This window comes from Osmia bicornis, chromosome 14, assembly GCF_907164935.1.
Source record: "Osmia bicornis bicornis chromosome 14, iOsmBic2.1, whole genome shotgun sequence".
Lineage (NCBI taxonomy): Eukaryota > Metazoa > Arthropoda > Insecta > Hymenoptera > Megachilidae > Osmia > Osmia bicornis.
This window is the reverse complement of record NC_060229.1, coordinates 7,067,225-7,081,673: the sequence shown is the minus strand read 5'-3', so window position 1 is coordinate 7,081,673 and position 14,449 is coordinate 7,067,225. Positions and strand designations below refer to the sequence as shown.

Genomic DNA, 14,449 nt, shown 5'->3' with positions numbered 1-14,449 from the left:
CTTGAAAAAAATTCGGAACTTTCTTTTTTGTGGAATATCTTAAAAACGATGGGAGATATGAAAAAAAAGTTTAAACAAAAGTTGCACAGTTCTGTTGTGTTTACAAAATGGCGTCAAGAAAATGTTGGGGGGGAGGGGTAACTAAAAAATTATGCACTTTTCAAAAATTTTCTTAACGCCATTTTGTAAACACAACAGAACTGTGCAACTTTTGTTTAAACTTTTTTTTCATATCTCTCACCGTTTTTAGGATATTCCACAAAAAAGAAAGTTTCGAATTTTTTTCAAGGGGTAATTTCACCCTTTAAAACCGAATTATGGCACCAACGGAAAACAGGGTCGTATTACGGATGACTTACTGTACTTGTATGCGAAGTTTCATAATTTTTGGAATTTCCGGGTTCCCTAACCTTCCTTGTGAGAATGAATGACTGAGTGAATGATTGGATGGTATTAAGAGAGTGCCTGATAACCACTGCGAATAACGACCAAACGACAGCGAACATCAAGGATCGTTCAAATAAGGGTCGTACATGGCAATAAATATATATACATACATTATAAGAAATTCCAAGAATTTGCTTGGCAACGGAAATCTTACCAAATATTTCAAACAAGGGAATGTTCTCGTATATTTTGTTAACCCTTAAATTATTGCCGAAATTGTTAAACAACTATCATCATTCTTTTCTACCATGCAAATCTATGCATTGCACCGACGACTCAAGTCAAAATGTATCTGTGCGCGCCCCTTTCGTTAAGCAGAGCAATCTATTGTCATTGGAATATTTGATAATATTAACCATATCATTTAAAGTATTGTTAATAAGGCTGACAACCACATAAATTCAAGCGTAGAATATTCCACGAAATCTTTTGATAAAGTTCCGAATACGACCGGTCACCGATCTAGATGAAATTTTGAGGCGAAGGGGGGAGGGAGGAGGGGACCCCAAATATAAAGTGGTATCTTCGGCTTCCTATTAGTTTCCGAGATATTAATTAAAAACTTTCTTACAATACATAGAATTTTTCCTATACTGACATAACTAACACAACCATCTTCGTTGTAGTAAGCTGACATCGTCAAGTGACAAACAGCCGTTGACACAGCGAGGGTTTCAACCTGACTATCTATAAGGTGTCCTATTCAAAATTTTGGAGATACGACGAGTGTTGTAGCGTTGCCGGCCGCCCCCCGGCGGCCGATAATTTATCTGGCCTAACCTAACCTACGTATAAATCAAATGTGTTTAATTCCTTGAGAATTAGTAATAAAATATAAAACATAACGTAATGTAACTAAAAAAGTGGATTTTATATGGATCACCCTATAGAAACGGAAGCCGATATCGCTATGGTGTGAACGACTGTTCGACACTTGACGATGACAGTTGCTACAGCGAAGACGGTAGTGTTCGTTGCGTCTGTACAGGAAAAATTCTACAGGGTGATTCTCTCGCAACGCAACACAAAAGCCGTCCCGCACAATGGGACCCTGCTGTTTTTGCGGGTAAAGAGACCCAGGGGCCACATCGCCGGACCCAAAACTGCTTTGTGTGTGTTTATGGCTGAGGCGAAGACAAGAAACGGAACAGCAGGGGTTCCATTGTGCGGGACGACTTTTGTGTTGCGTTGCGAGAGAATCACCCTGTATGTATTGTACGAAAGTTTTTAATTAATATCTCGGAAACTAATAGGAAGCCGAAGAACCACTTTATATTTGGGGTCCCCTCCCCCCTTCACCTCAAAATTTCATCTTGATTCGGAACTATAGCCAAATAATAACATAATTTCTGTATAAGAATTTATAATACATTTAATATTTCTTATATTTTCCGTGCGGTTAGCATCTGACGTGCCGTTTTCGAGTTACGTTAGTTACAGTGATTTTGAATATAAGTGATCTACAGTCAATATTGTGTACGCAACACGAGATTGTAAAAATTATTGCAATTTTTAGAATACATAGTGAGGACTATACATTAAGAATACACAGTACGGATATAAATAGCCAAAAGTGATCAAGGATTTTGTTATCCCTGTAAACAAAGATGATCTGTTGCAAAGGAAAATTGGAAAATATAATATTAATAGGCGTAACTCCGCAAGCTCTCGATGGTATGTAATTAATGTTATTCATTGTTTTCAATGCAATTCTTTTATCTAATACTTCTTACATATTATTACTTTGTTACTTCTTGTTTTACAGAAGTAAGTACAGCGCTTCAAACCAGTGGAATTGGTTTTATTTTCGAACATTTTGATACATTATTTTCTATAATTGTTCATAGAAATAAAATTGAATTCCCAATTATTATGAGTGGTTTTAGTAGAATTCATAAAGGTAAGGAATGTTATTTTCATACAGTGTGTCCCAGAACTGGGGTAGGACCCGTGGAGGGATGATTGCTGAGGTCATTCTAAACAACTTTTTCCTTTGCCAAAATGTTGGTTAAGGCTTCGTTTTCGAGTTACATATTAACGAAGAACATTGGCCAATCAGAGCGTGCCTTTAGCGCCGGTCGAACCGCAAGAGTATTGGGCATGCTCTGCGTTCAAGCCGTGGCGTGGTCGTGATCAAGTGCATCAGCACCACATCGGTATAATAGAATTCGTTGGGCAAAAGTTGTATCGAATAATGAATTAAAAAAAGAAAGGAATAATAGTATCGAATTATTGGTGCCGATGCACTTAATCACGACCACGGTTTGAACGCAGAGCATACCCAACACTCTTGCTGGTCGGCCCGCGCTGAAGGCGCGCTCTGATTGGCCGGTGCTTTTCGTTAATAATTCAAAAACGAAGCCTTAACCAACATTTTGGCAAAGGAAAAAGTTGTTTAGAATGGCCTCAGCAATCATCCCTCTACGGGTCCTTCCCCAGTTCTAGGATTATTTAAATATTATTATATGGCAATAACGCATTTAATTATTATTTAAAACAGCATTACAAATATTGGTTGTTGAGATGGAAAGTATATTTGAAAAGCAGACTGCATTAAATGAAGAGGACAGATTGAAATTTCTAAATGTGACAAAAATGCTTGCATATTTATTTTCATTGTTTGTTTGCTATATAAATGATGAAATTTTTGAAGATGGAAGTGATAAACTTAGTGGAAAGGTTTATATAATATCTATAATTGTATTATAAAGATTTAATATTTTTATGTTAGCTAATTTATTTTATTTAGCATAAGAAAAGCATTAGATCTGATATGGAAGAAGAATGTGAATGTACTAGAGAGAAAGCTTTAGTATATGTTTATAGATTATTACAATTACTGTTACAAAAACTTTGGTGTCCTCCTATTGTTGAAGACTCATTCACTGAGTAAGTTTGATATATGATCTAAGAAATTATTCTTATGTTAAAAAGTAACAAAAATTTGATTACTCTAAATAAGAAATATGATTTAACTTGTTGATTTAATTGTTAATGTTATGTTGTAAAATACTGACTAAAGTATGCTATAAAATGATAGAACAGTGTAGAGATTCCAAACAAAAACACCTAAGACAAACTATTTTCGAGGTAAAATTGTTTAATGTTTTATTAAATTGTTTTGAATTTTAATATTCTTTTTATTTTTAATAAAAGATTTTAGGTACTTCAGTTAAGAGACATCATCATGGAATAAACTGTGTAGTAAGAATGGTTCTGGTGCGTATATTTAAATTTTATTTAAATAAAAGAATTTGTTAATAGTATAAATTAATATTGTAGTTGGTGAAATTACGCGATGTGTTAGCATCACATATAGGAATTGGAGTTGTGTGTAATGGTTTATTATGGGAAATAATGAAAGAAATTGATCAAAGCGAACCATCCGAAAGTGACCGTTGCGTCGTACATAGTAAATGGTAGTAATTGCATCTGTCGCAAATGAAACATATTCATCTTCTTCCATATTAGCAAAATTTTCTGTCAAAAGTGTAGAATTTTTGTAAACAGTTCGTGTCCGTTTGGATACTTAACAATGAAATTTCAGCATTTCTTGAATGAATTGCCACTGTTAAACCAACTCTTATAATTCCTATTCTTGATGATATAGTAGATTATCTGGTTAGTGAAGTATGTTTCTATTATTTTAAATATAAAATTGTATATTAAGTTTACTTTATGTTTGTCTATACCATTTGCAGCATTACATTATGAGAATTTGTATTACTAACATCTTAGGAGTAAGTGTAGAAAAAATATTAACCGGAGATGAGCTTACTCAAGAACAGAACAATCAGTGTGATGAATGCCTTAATATTTTAGAACATATTCTAGATGGGTCAAAAGTTTCACAAATTTGGCAACATTTACCACATGTTGTGAAGGAGCAATTCTTTTAGCAAAGCAAGGAAAGCTTTTAGCTGCTGCGGCATTACGATTAGAAGATAAAAGTACAATTGTAAGAAAACAAGCGTTACAGCTGATACGTGCGTTAGTTCAAGGCAACCCTTTTGCAGCTAAAGTATGCATAGTGTTAATTTTTTCTTGTTATTGTTTCTTTGTTAGTGTTTGTAGTAACGATTTCTAAATCATTAGAGAAAGAAGAAATAACACTAAGAAAGTTACAAGCTGAAACTGTTACTAAAAGTACTCGTGGTGATAGTCAGAGATTACTATTATGGAATGCTTTGCTTCCGAAAATAAGAGAAGCATTAAAAGAAGTTATTAATGGCACGAATGAGAGGAGCATCAGACGAAGTCCAACAGGTGAAAATTTTTCTCCTGATGTAAACGAAGAATGTCTATTTTTACTTTTATTGAAAACATTTATGGAATCAGAAAATGGTCCAGATAATGTACAAGCAAATGCTAATAACAGAAAATGATTAGATAGAGATAAAGAAAATATAGTAGGAGCAAAACAAGATGTAAATTATTTGAAGGTATGTATCTAATTATTTCTTACTAATTTTGATAATTCAAAATGAAAACTATAGATCTTTATGAAAGATCTTATATTACACTTTTATAATTAGACAACTATCACCGAAGATAATGGAGAAGAAGGTGTTGAAGGCGCGGTAGAAGATGCGGATGCAAAATTTATGAATGAGATGTTCTTGAAAATCAAGTTGTAACCGGTGATGGACTTTTATCAAAATTTGTGTATGTGCATAAATTTAATTCTTTTTCTATTTTGTATTGTTTGCATATGTCTATATACGTATTTTGTTTTATAGGCCATTGGTATTAGATGTGTGTCGATATCCTGATAAATATAATAGTGAAGATCTACAAGCAGCTGGTGCCCTTGCCCTTAGCAAAGTGATGCTAGTAAGTTCCATTTTTTGCAAAGAGTCATTACAGCTGTTAATTACGATCTTATAACGTTCACCCTACCATAATATTCGGGCTAATATTCGTACTCACAAAACAAGGAATCAGATTTTTAAATATATACTTATATATACATATTTGCATAACTAATATACAGGTTTCTATTTTTTTTTTTTAATTGGACTAAAGCTAAAAAGGAAAGTAAGCGACGAATATTTTTGTGTATAATAATTATATGTAATTACAGAAATTGTTAATTCAAAAAATAAATGACGAATTTTTGTTATGTAGAATTCTTTTATGGCTTGTTTTTATCTACAGAAGTGGCTTACTATACATATGGAGCAGCCTTACATACTTAACTGGAGGGCGCAATATATTCGTACAATTCGCCAGTATAGAGAAGACGAACGGCCCATATATTATTTGGACGAAACATGGGTAAATACTGGCGATATTATCGAAGCAAAGTCTGGAGGGATTTAAATGTGGTGTCGGTACAAGACGCGAGGCGGCAAGGGCTGTCTACTGGTACACCAGCTCCCACAGGAAGGGGGAAAAGTCTTATCGTGCTTCACATTGGGTCAGCCGACGGTTTTTTACCTGGGGGACTGCTGTGTTTTGAATCGAAGACCAACACAGCAGATTACCACGACGAATTAATTAAAAGAAAATGGTTAATAACGGTGGTTATGGACAATGCGCCATACCGCAGCCGAAAATTAGAAATGAGACCGTCATCGACATGGAGAAAACAGCAATTAAAGGAGTGGCTTGTATCAAAAGGCCATCATATGCCTGATACTTGTACCAGGAGCACATTACTCCAAATGGCACGCCCAGTGCAAGCAGAAGAAAAATACGTGGTCGATGCATATGCCAGAATATTGTGAGAGCACAATAAAACAATTTTACGCCTGCCGCCGTACCACTGCGAACTCAACCCCATTGAGCTTGCGGGGGCATCAGTGAAGAATTACGTTAAATCCAGGAACACTGAATATAATATGCCACACGTAAAAGAATTGTTAACTGAAGGGATTGAAGGAGTAATCTCGGAGATGTGGACAAATTTTATACGCCACACCATCGGCATTGAGCAGAAGCTCATGGATATGAATCGCTTCTCCCGAGATACTTTGGAAATGCTTACCATTGGTAGTGATATGGACATGAGTGATACTGATGTTAGCGAGTAATACTGATACCACCCCTTCAGACTTAGAAGACTTTCATTTCAATTTTGGTAAGTACAATTTCCATATAACTAGTACAAAGATTGTGATCATCCATTCGAACTTTTTTAATAACTGAAATACTAATTACATCAATTACTTTTCTTTTTTTCGGTATTAATCTACATTCCTGTCAACCTGTTACAAGGACGTTACACAAGATGAATGGATATAGAGAAGAAGCCAGGAAAAAGCTTAAGTTTTGGACTACGCCTTGTCATTATCATCCAATGGACTTTAATATCATAGACGAAGACACATTGTACTTCCTTTTAAATAAAAATAATTAATAAATGATGTATGTTTATTGTATACGTATTTTCATGATATATCTCTTATATTTCTTTATTACTCCTTCATTTTTTCACATTTATTTAATTTTTGTAAATTGTATAAAAAAAGTTTAATATGATACACTATTTAATTTTGATTTTGTACTGCTTATAGCTGTACTTACATTCAGATTCGGGTTGATTATTTTTTAAATTACTCATTTCAAACGTTTTACCCGCGACTTTTACTTATAACATTTTTACATTGATTCTGGCTTATCGTTATAAAGATTCATTACCTCTGCCGTTCCTATATTAGTATATTTTGTCCACCGCGTATAAAGCGGATGCAATGGGAAGTAAATTATGGCGGGGTAGCGCTAGTGGTGGGGGAACTTTCTGAACTCACATCAGTCGAGCTGCGCGAAACGCTCGTGCTCTCTAATGAAAAATACAATACAGTATTTATGCTAAACTTGAAGGGAAACATTATCAGGAAGTAACTGGTCTCTTTTTCTGGTATTGTTGTACACTGAGTCCCATCGAAGTTGTCGCAGTGAAGTTGGCCACGCTTTCACTCACCGACGCGGCGTGAATCGTCAGTGAATTTGTAGCCAACTTCACTGTGACAACTTCGATGGGACTCATTGTCAGTGTACATACAATTGACAGTCTCTTTTAATATACCATATTAGATTATCATCAGTTAAATTATATTACAGTATCAGGTATTTGTTAAAGTAATAATTGCTAGACTGATGTGAAATAGTTAATTTTTATTCTAATAACTCAAATATTAAGAAAGAATATTATGAATTAAAAATATTCAAAAACTATGTAAATTATAGATATTTACAATATCTTTTTATGAAAAAATTAAAATTTATTTTCTAGCTATTTCATTTGCAACAATATGGGCATGTTTTTTACCTTCTGTTGGTCAGTCCATTTATTTTCATAAAGAAAATGAAAATTATGAAAACCATGATTCTGTAACTAATAATGAAATGGTCACACAATATATAATTTAAATGAAGTATTACATAGACCAGAACAAGGTAATAACAACCATTCTCCCAGTACAAATATTTCATTGATACGTAAAATAAGACAAGCTTATATTTTATTATGGAAAGATTTTTTGCAAGCATATTCAAATAGTCATGTTGTAAAGTGGTCAATATGGCGATCATTTTCCACTTGTGGATATTTACAAATTATCAGTTATATGTATACAATTACTTTGGCAAACTCGTGTATCACATGGAGATAAGATGTATAATGGAGCTGTAGATTCTGTATACATTATCATAGGTAAGCAAATATTCTGCATGCTTTACACTCAGTATAGTTTTTTAGACAGATAAAATGTAACTTTAATTTTTATTCATTGCTAACAATTTTTTTGTAATAAACGTAATGCTTCATTTATATTTTTCACCAATTACTCCCAGACGGATGGACCAATCGGAACGAAACCTTTTACAACTTGCAGAGTATGTCCCCCAATTGGTCCCGTAAAAAAGACATTTCGCATTTTTGCATTCCTAACGACTTTTATTGCAAAATCGTAATGTTTTATTTACACTTTCCGGCGTTTACTCTGCAAGGAATGTATCGATTTCGATGACACCTGTTACATCTTATAGAACATAGGAGATACTTCCGCGATGTCCCTACTTGCAGAAATGAATGGAATTTGATATCGTTAATAAATTTTGTTATTGCAATTAACCAATAAGAACGGTAAACCACCTTACGGCATCCTACAAGTACTGCTCGTTCCACTAAAAAGTGTGAAATAAAATAATTTTTAACAAGAAATACAACCGCCTTCAAAATGTGCTAAAAAGTGTAAAATAATTTATATTTCATTTATACAGCTGCGTAACAATTATTAATAAAACCTCTTGCTGCATTAACAAAATGCGCTAAAAAGTATAAAATAATTTCTATTCCATTTATACCAATACTCCATAGCTACTATACTATTTAATACTACTATATTTTTTCAAGATATTCGCAATTTGTTCGGTTATTTGAGTGAATCGTTTATTTTTAAAACATAAATCTTTGTTTATGCAGATTTGACCCCATTATAAAATTGATGAAACATGATTTTATTAGAAAGACAAATATAAATCCCACATGGTTCAGGGCATCACTTTTATTCACCTGGTTTCCAGATGGTTAACAGTAAAATATAAAAAGCACATCAATTATAATTTATATAAATGTAATTTTCACTAATAATTGTCTTATAATTATTTACATTACAGTTGAAAACCGATTTATTTAGAAAACTAGAAGAATTAATATTCAACTATTCATATTTAATGCAAATATCTTTATATACCTTCTAATAAAACAATAAGTTTTGATCGATTACGTTCTTACATATCCTATAATGGGGTAATTTATTTTAAATCAGTCGTTAAAATCGACGTCGACTGCAATTTTTCAAATACAAATTCAAATAGAGGATTTAAAGAAATTCTACGGATAAGATATTTCGAATTCTTATTTCTAGGATCGTACATAACGTTCGACATCCGAAGTAATTTTCCATTTAAATAACGTCCACCTTCCTTTCTAAAGAGACATATTGGCAAAATGTAATTTAATTTAATCCGGGAAATTGAATCCCGTTCCGTGGAGACTGATTTCTCCGTCTTTTTTATGCTCACGTAAGTACAATGTAATCAGAAAACTCTTCCGGATTGAAATATTAAAATTTAATGTACCATTGCTAAAAGATATGGAAACGAAAAACATATTCAGGGTGTTCGACAACAGGTGGGAGATTTTTTAAGGGGTGATTCTAGGGATCAAAATAAAACGAAAATCAAGAATGACGAAATAGCGTTTGCGGCTTTGCTTTCCAGTAATTAACGTTTAAAAATTCGAGTAAACAACGCCTAAAACCTGCAATCTGCCCAGCAACGACGACTGAACGTCAGGTCAGCAGGGGTGAGTACAGTCATAACCAAGAAGAGAAAGCCGAATGCTGCGGTATCGAGAAAGAGAATAGCACGAGGAAAGTTCTATTCTATTCTACAGGGTGATTCTCTCGCAGCGCAACACAATAGCCGTCCCGCACAATGGAACCCTGCCGTGTTTGCGGGCAAAAAGACCCAGGAGGTCAAGTCGCCAGACCCAAGTCTTGGGTCCTCGACTTGACATCCTGGGTCTTTTTACCCGCAAACACAGCAGGGTTCCATTGTGCATTTAAGTTTTTTGTGCATTAAGTTTTACACTGTACTTAAGTTTTCTTGGGCGTAGCCCAAGATGGCGTATCAGGGGGAAGCGCCCCCTATATTGGCAATCGAGGAAAGTTGCTACTATTCAATGATTCTTGGTTATGACTGTACCCACCTGACGCAGATTTCAGGCGCTTTTTATTCGAATTTTTAAACGTTAATTACTGGAAAACAAAGCCACAAACGCTATTTCGTCATTCTTGATTTTCGTCTTATTTTAATCCCTAAAATCACTCCTTAAAAAACCTCTGAAAAAATAGAGGAAGTATTAAATAAATACATCCTATTGTTAAACAATTGTCGTAAGTTTCGTACGGTATTCAACGTATTAAAATTTTACTTCAGAAATACATAAAACCATAAAAACGCAGGCATTTCTGTAAATGACTCTAACTTTGTAATGCAGTTACCTTTATAATGCAGTTTCGTTCGTTTTAAAAGGAAATGTACAAACTTTCCGACAATATACGTGGCAATTGCAAAAATTGTTGCTTGCAAGCTGTAGTGTTTGTTAAATATCAAGAAACTTTTATAATTAAACGATCCCTCTTCCTTCATTAACAAGAGATTTTACCCCCTGGACATTGACTAAAGGGGTTAAAAAGTAAGAGGTTCAAGTTTTAATTAACTTTTTGTCATAGTAGTTTGGTTAAATTTTAACAAAATTATGAAACCTTTTAAGTTGGGCAATTTTGTAATAACAGTTAAAGTGAGGTAATAAAATTTGCGTATTCACTAATAAAATTAGTGCATTCTGGGATAATAAAATAAAAAGTTTGTTGCATTTTATAAAGCGGTAGTAAATACAATTCTCCTTATAATTCTTTTTTTCCATTATATTGTTTTAATTATTTAACGCGTTCGCGGACGGCTACTACATATGCAATATTTTCGCTTTGTTCTGGTGGATCACCACTGCATATGCAGTGCATTAGTTTTCTTTAATTTTCATAGTAATCACGATAGAAAAACTTATAAGTAAAATTATCTATCTAATCTACCTTTCCTGCCTTTCCGTTGTTAATATTGGTAACATTGTATTATTGTCCAATTTTGAAATTAGATTTATTAAGAGCGCTTATATTATATCAACACCCTATGTAACTTCACACTGTCCGCAAACATGTTAATGGTTTATTTCGGAAAGTTGATGACTAGCGAAAAGTGTTTGGAACGAAAGTTGCGTATTTTTCACCTGAGAATACAATGCCATGATTAGAAGTAGAGGTTCCTAATTAAAAAAATCGAGTTGAACCCTATATGACCTCCAAGTTCCCATCAATAAAATATTCTATGTTACTACCCGATGACCCTTTTGAAACTTGATAACTTTTATCTGAAACATTCTTTTCAAAATGTTGTGTACAAGATGATTACAAGATATTGACCTGTCTCAAGATAAACAGACCACATTGAATACCAGTAAAATGTTAAATGAAGGCAACGCGTACAGGGTGAGTCCGATAAAGTGTTACAAACTATTATCTCGGAAACTATAACAGTTATCGACCTAATTCTTTTTTTAAATTAAATATTACGAAAAGTATAATATAAAAACCATTCCTAGTAATTACATTCATTTACGAGATACATAATGCATATATTTCATATGGTAGTGTTAATAAAAGCATAACATCGAAAATATAATTCTTTTTAAATATAGGTGTTTTTCAAGAATAAAAATGTATAAAGTAAACTAAATATTGTTGCGCCGGGGAGTGGAGCTCGCGCTTTCCATAGTTAAATGAATACACCAGGAGCAAACTAGACTGTCTATATTTCAGTTACACAATTGGTTTTGCAATAGATCCGTACAGTTCGGCTTCCCGATACAATCTGATATTTAAAAAGACGCGCGGTTGTCTAAGAGACCTCAAGCATCCGGTGACGTGTTTCCGCTCGAAACAAGGGATAGCTTCACGTTATGACTCGACGACAGCTTCGGACGGGGCAGTCGATGGCTCTTTCGATACATCAAGAAGCGGTCGATGCGTCGAAAGAGCGGGAACTTCTCGCCGTCGCAACAATATGTATTAGAACATAAATATTTTCATTTCATAAATATGAAAACATAGGTTAGGTTAGGTTAGGTTATATTTGTTCCCGGTGAATGCATTTACTAACCAGTTTAGTAAGTGCATACTATTAACTACGAAATGTATAGGTATAAATTACTGCTTTAGGCAAAGTAATAATGTAATATACATTTTTGTAAAATATAATCTAAGTAAACCTATTACTATTCCAGTTCAAACCAACCAAAAATGAATTAGCTGTTTTATGAAACGGGGTGCGATAAACTAGAAAAGATCGGGTTATGTTAGGTTGTACTTTCTAACGAAGCTCCGATTGATGCTTTGCTTAATGAAAATTCGTCTTGTTACTTTGTCTAATCATAAATTAGCAAAATATACTTTGCTTCGACAGGATATGGAATACGCTTTATTTCATAAATTGTAGGGTTAACTTTGATAAACTTAAAATTACTAAAATTTTAGATTTAGTATTCACTCTTCCTCCCCCGCTGTCCCCTTAAATTTGAAATCGATATCCAAAATTTGTTCAGAATAAAATTGTACCTAATAAGATTTTCAATAATTTCAGCCTGGCAATCAATGTGTTAAGCAGCCTTCTTGTTTATCAATGTAGGTAATACTTTTCAATAATTGCAATATCGCCTTATGCAATTTGTATGAATTGCATTGGTCGCGGTTTGTGCAATGATAACACGTCTACATACGTTTATCACAATAATCAGTTGTACACGAAACGAAACGAGGTGGTGGAATTTTAGGTGACATCCCCTATTCGTTATAGCTGTCAGAGCCGTGGAGATTATATAATACTTATATAATACCTTGGCAATTATTGACAAACTTGATCAGCTACGGAAGCAATTTTTATAGAGTATCTTCGTTTCACGTTTATTCATAGTTCTGGGCTTACGTAACATGGTTACGGCAAAACTAGGTGATACGACCCGGCTGATAAAACGATACAACATTATTTACGCACATAAATGGACTCTCATTGTGCAACACAGTGTTAAATCACCCCTTTACGTAAAACGCATTTTAAGTTTAGAACGATTTTTTTAATTTTTATAAGAATACTTCATGTGGAAGTTAATGAAATGTAGTTCAATCATTATTTTGATGTGTTTATTAACCCTCAGGCGGCCAGAATTTTAATTTAACTTTGTATGTCATAGTATTTTCATTTTCTAAATTTAACACTGTGTCTTTGAAAATTATTCTTCAAATATATGAAACTCTTTTGTTTAAAAAATATACATTTAACTTTTAGTTAATCCTTAGCTGCCACATTGGGACGTTTAACATCAAAACTTCTGAAATATTATATTTCTTGAGAAAAGCTATTCATTATTTTAATTTGAAAAAATTCCTGGATAATCTTTAAATCGTGTTTTAACACATTTCATATCTAATTTTAGTAAAATTAAATATTGAATGTGAAAAAAAATCGATCACCGAACAGTACCAATTTAACTATGACACCTTGACTTGTTACTTGAAGGCCCTCACACCATCCCCTCCTTAAGGTCGATTTATATTATCCGTTCAGACACGGGCCGTTTCCGATCAGTTAGGTTCCGACAAAAACGATGTAGTATTTATATCATCAGTTCACGTCCGACAACGACAGGCAGCGAACGTTAATCGCCATCGTTCGAAAATGTTTTCGCATTTATCTTTAAAAGATTTGTGCTGCATAGCCTTACTATTAGATGAAGAGGAAGAAAATAAGAAAAGAAAGCGACGTTTTGGCACCCATAAAATGTTAAAAATAAGAAAGATTAGTGGAGAATATTGGACGTTATTTAGACAATTAATGGACATTCTTTTTATAATTGTCACTATAATTTTTATCTTCTTGGTTATACAAAAAAGTATAATGCCTCACTAACTCTATTAACTTTTCGTTCTGCATTATTATAATATATTGCTCACACCACGTCTGTTCTATCGTCAGATTTTGTCTGAACCAAATGCATATCATACGACAGCGTCCGTTCGGTCGCATTTCGATTGTTTCAGTCACGTATCGCTTCAGTCAAATTATTCTTTTCGAGAATGTCGGTCGTCTTATGTCTGAAACGGAACGCGTCTGAACCGATCCATCACGGTATATATAAACACTCGTATTCAATAACACAGAACAATATTTGTCGGAACCTAACTGATCGGAAACGGCCCGTGTCTGAACCATAGACATAAGAAATATAGACGGAGCATAAACTGCTACTTTAGGTAAGGGGGGCTGTGATAATCGGGGCGAGGAGGGGACTCGTCTGACTTCGACTTATTCCGGCAAGACTCGGTAGTATTCGGCTCACATTTCACATGTATGTATGTACTCTGAGTCCCATCGAAGTTGT

The 14,449-nt window shown here is 33.9% G+C and overlaps 1 protein-coding gene and 1 long non-coding RNA gene across 8 annotated transcripts in view; one reads left to right on the top strand and one right to left on the bottom strand.

The window, feature by feature from the left end:
• The window catches only part of LOC114879379, a 167,770-nt gene that overhangs the window by 118,647 nt on the left and 34,674 nt on the right, over positions 1 to 14,449 (bottom strand). The gene's annotated exons all lie outside the window — the stretch shown is intronic.
• LOC114879381 lies at positions 3,343 to 5,488 on the top strand. 4 transcript variants are annotated; one of them, XR_006830103.1, is made up of 7 exons: positions 3,343 to 3,666; positions 3,730 to 4,068; positions 4,149 to 4,187; positions 4,270 to 4,468; positions 4,543 to 4,889; positions 4,983 to 5,112; positions 5,187 to 5,488. It is a non-coding gene; the product is annotated as an uncharacterized LOC114879381 (long non-coding RNA). The 4 variants fall into 4 exon arrangements; XR_006830102.1 differs by having other exon boundaries at positions 3,730 to 4,077; XR_006830101.1 differs by having other exon boundaries at positions 4,149 to 4,468.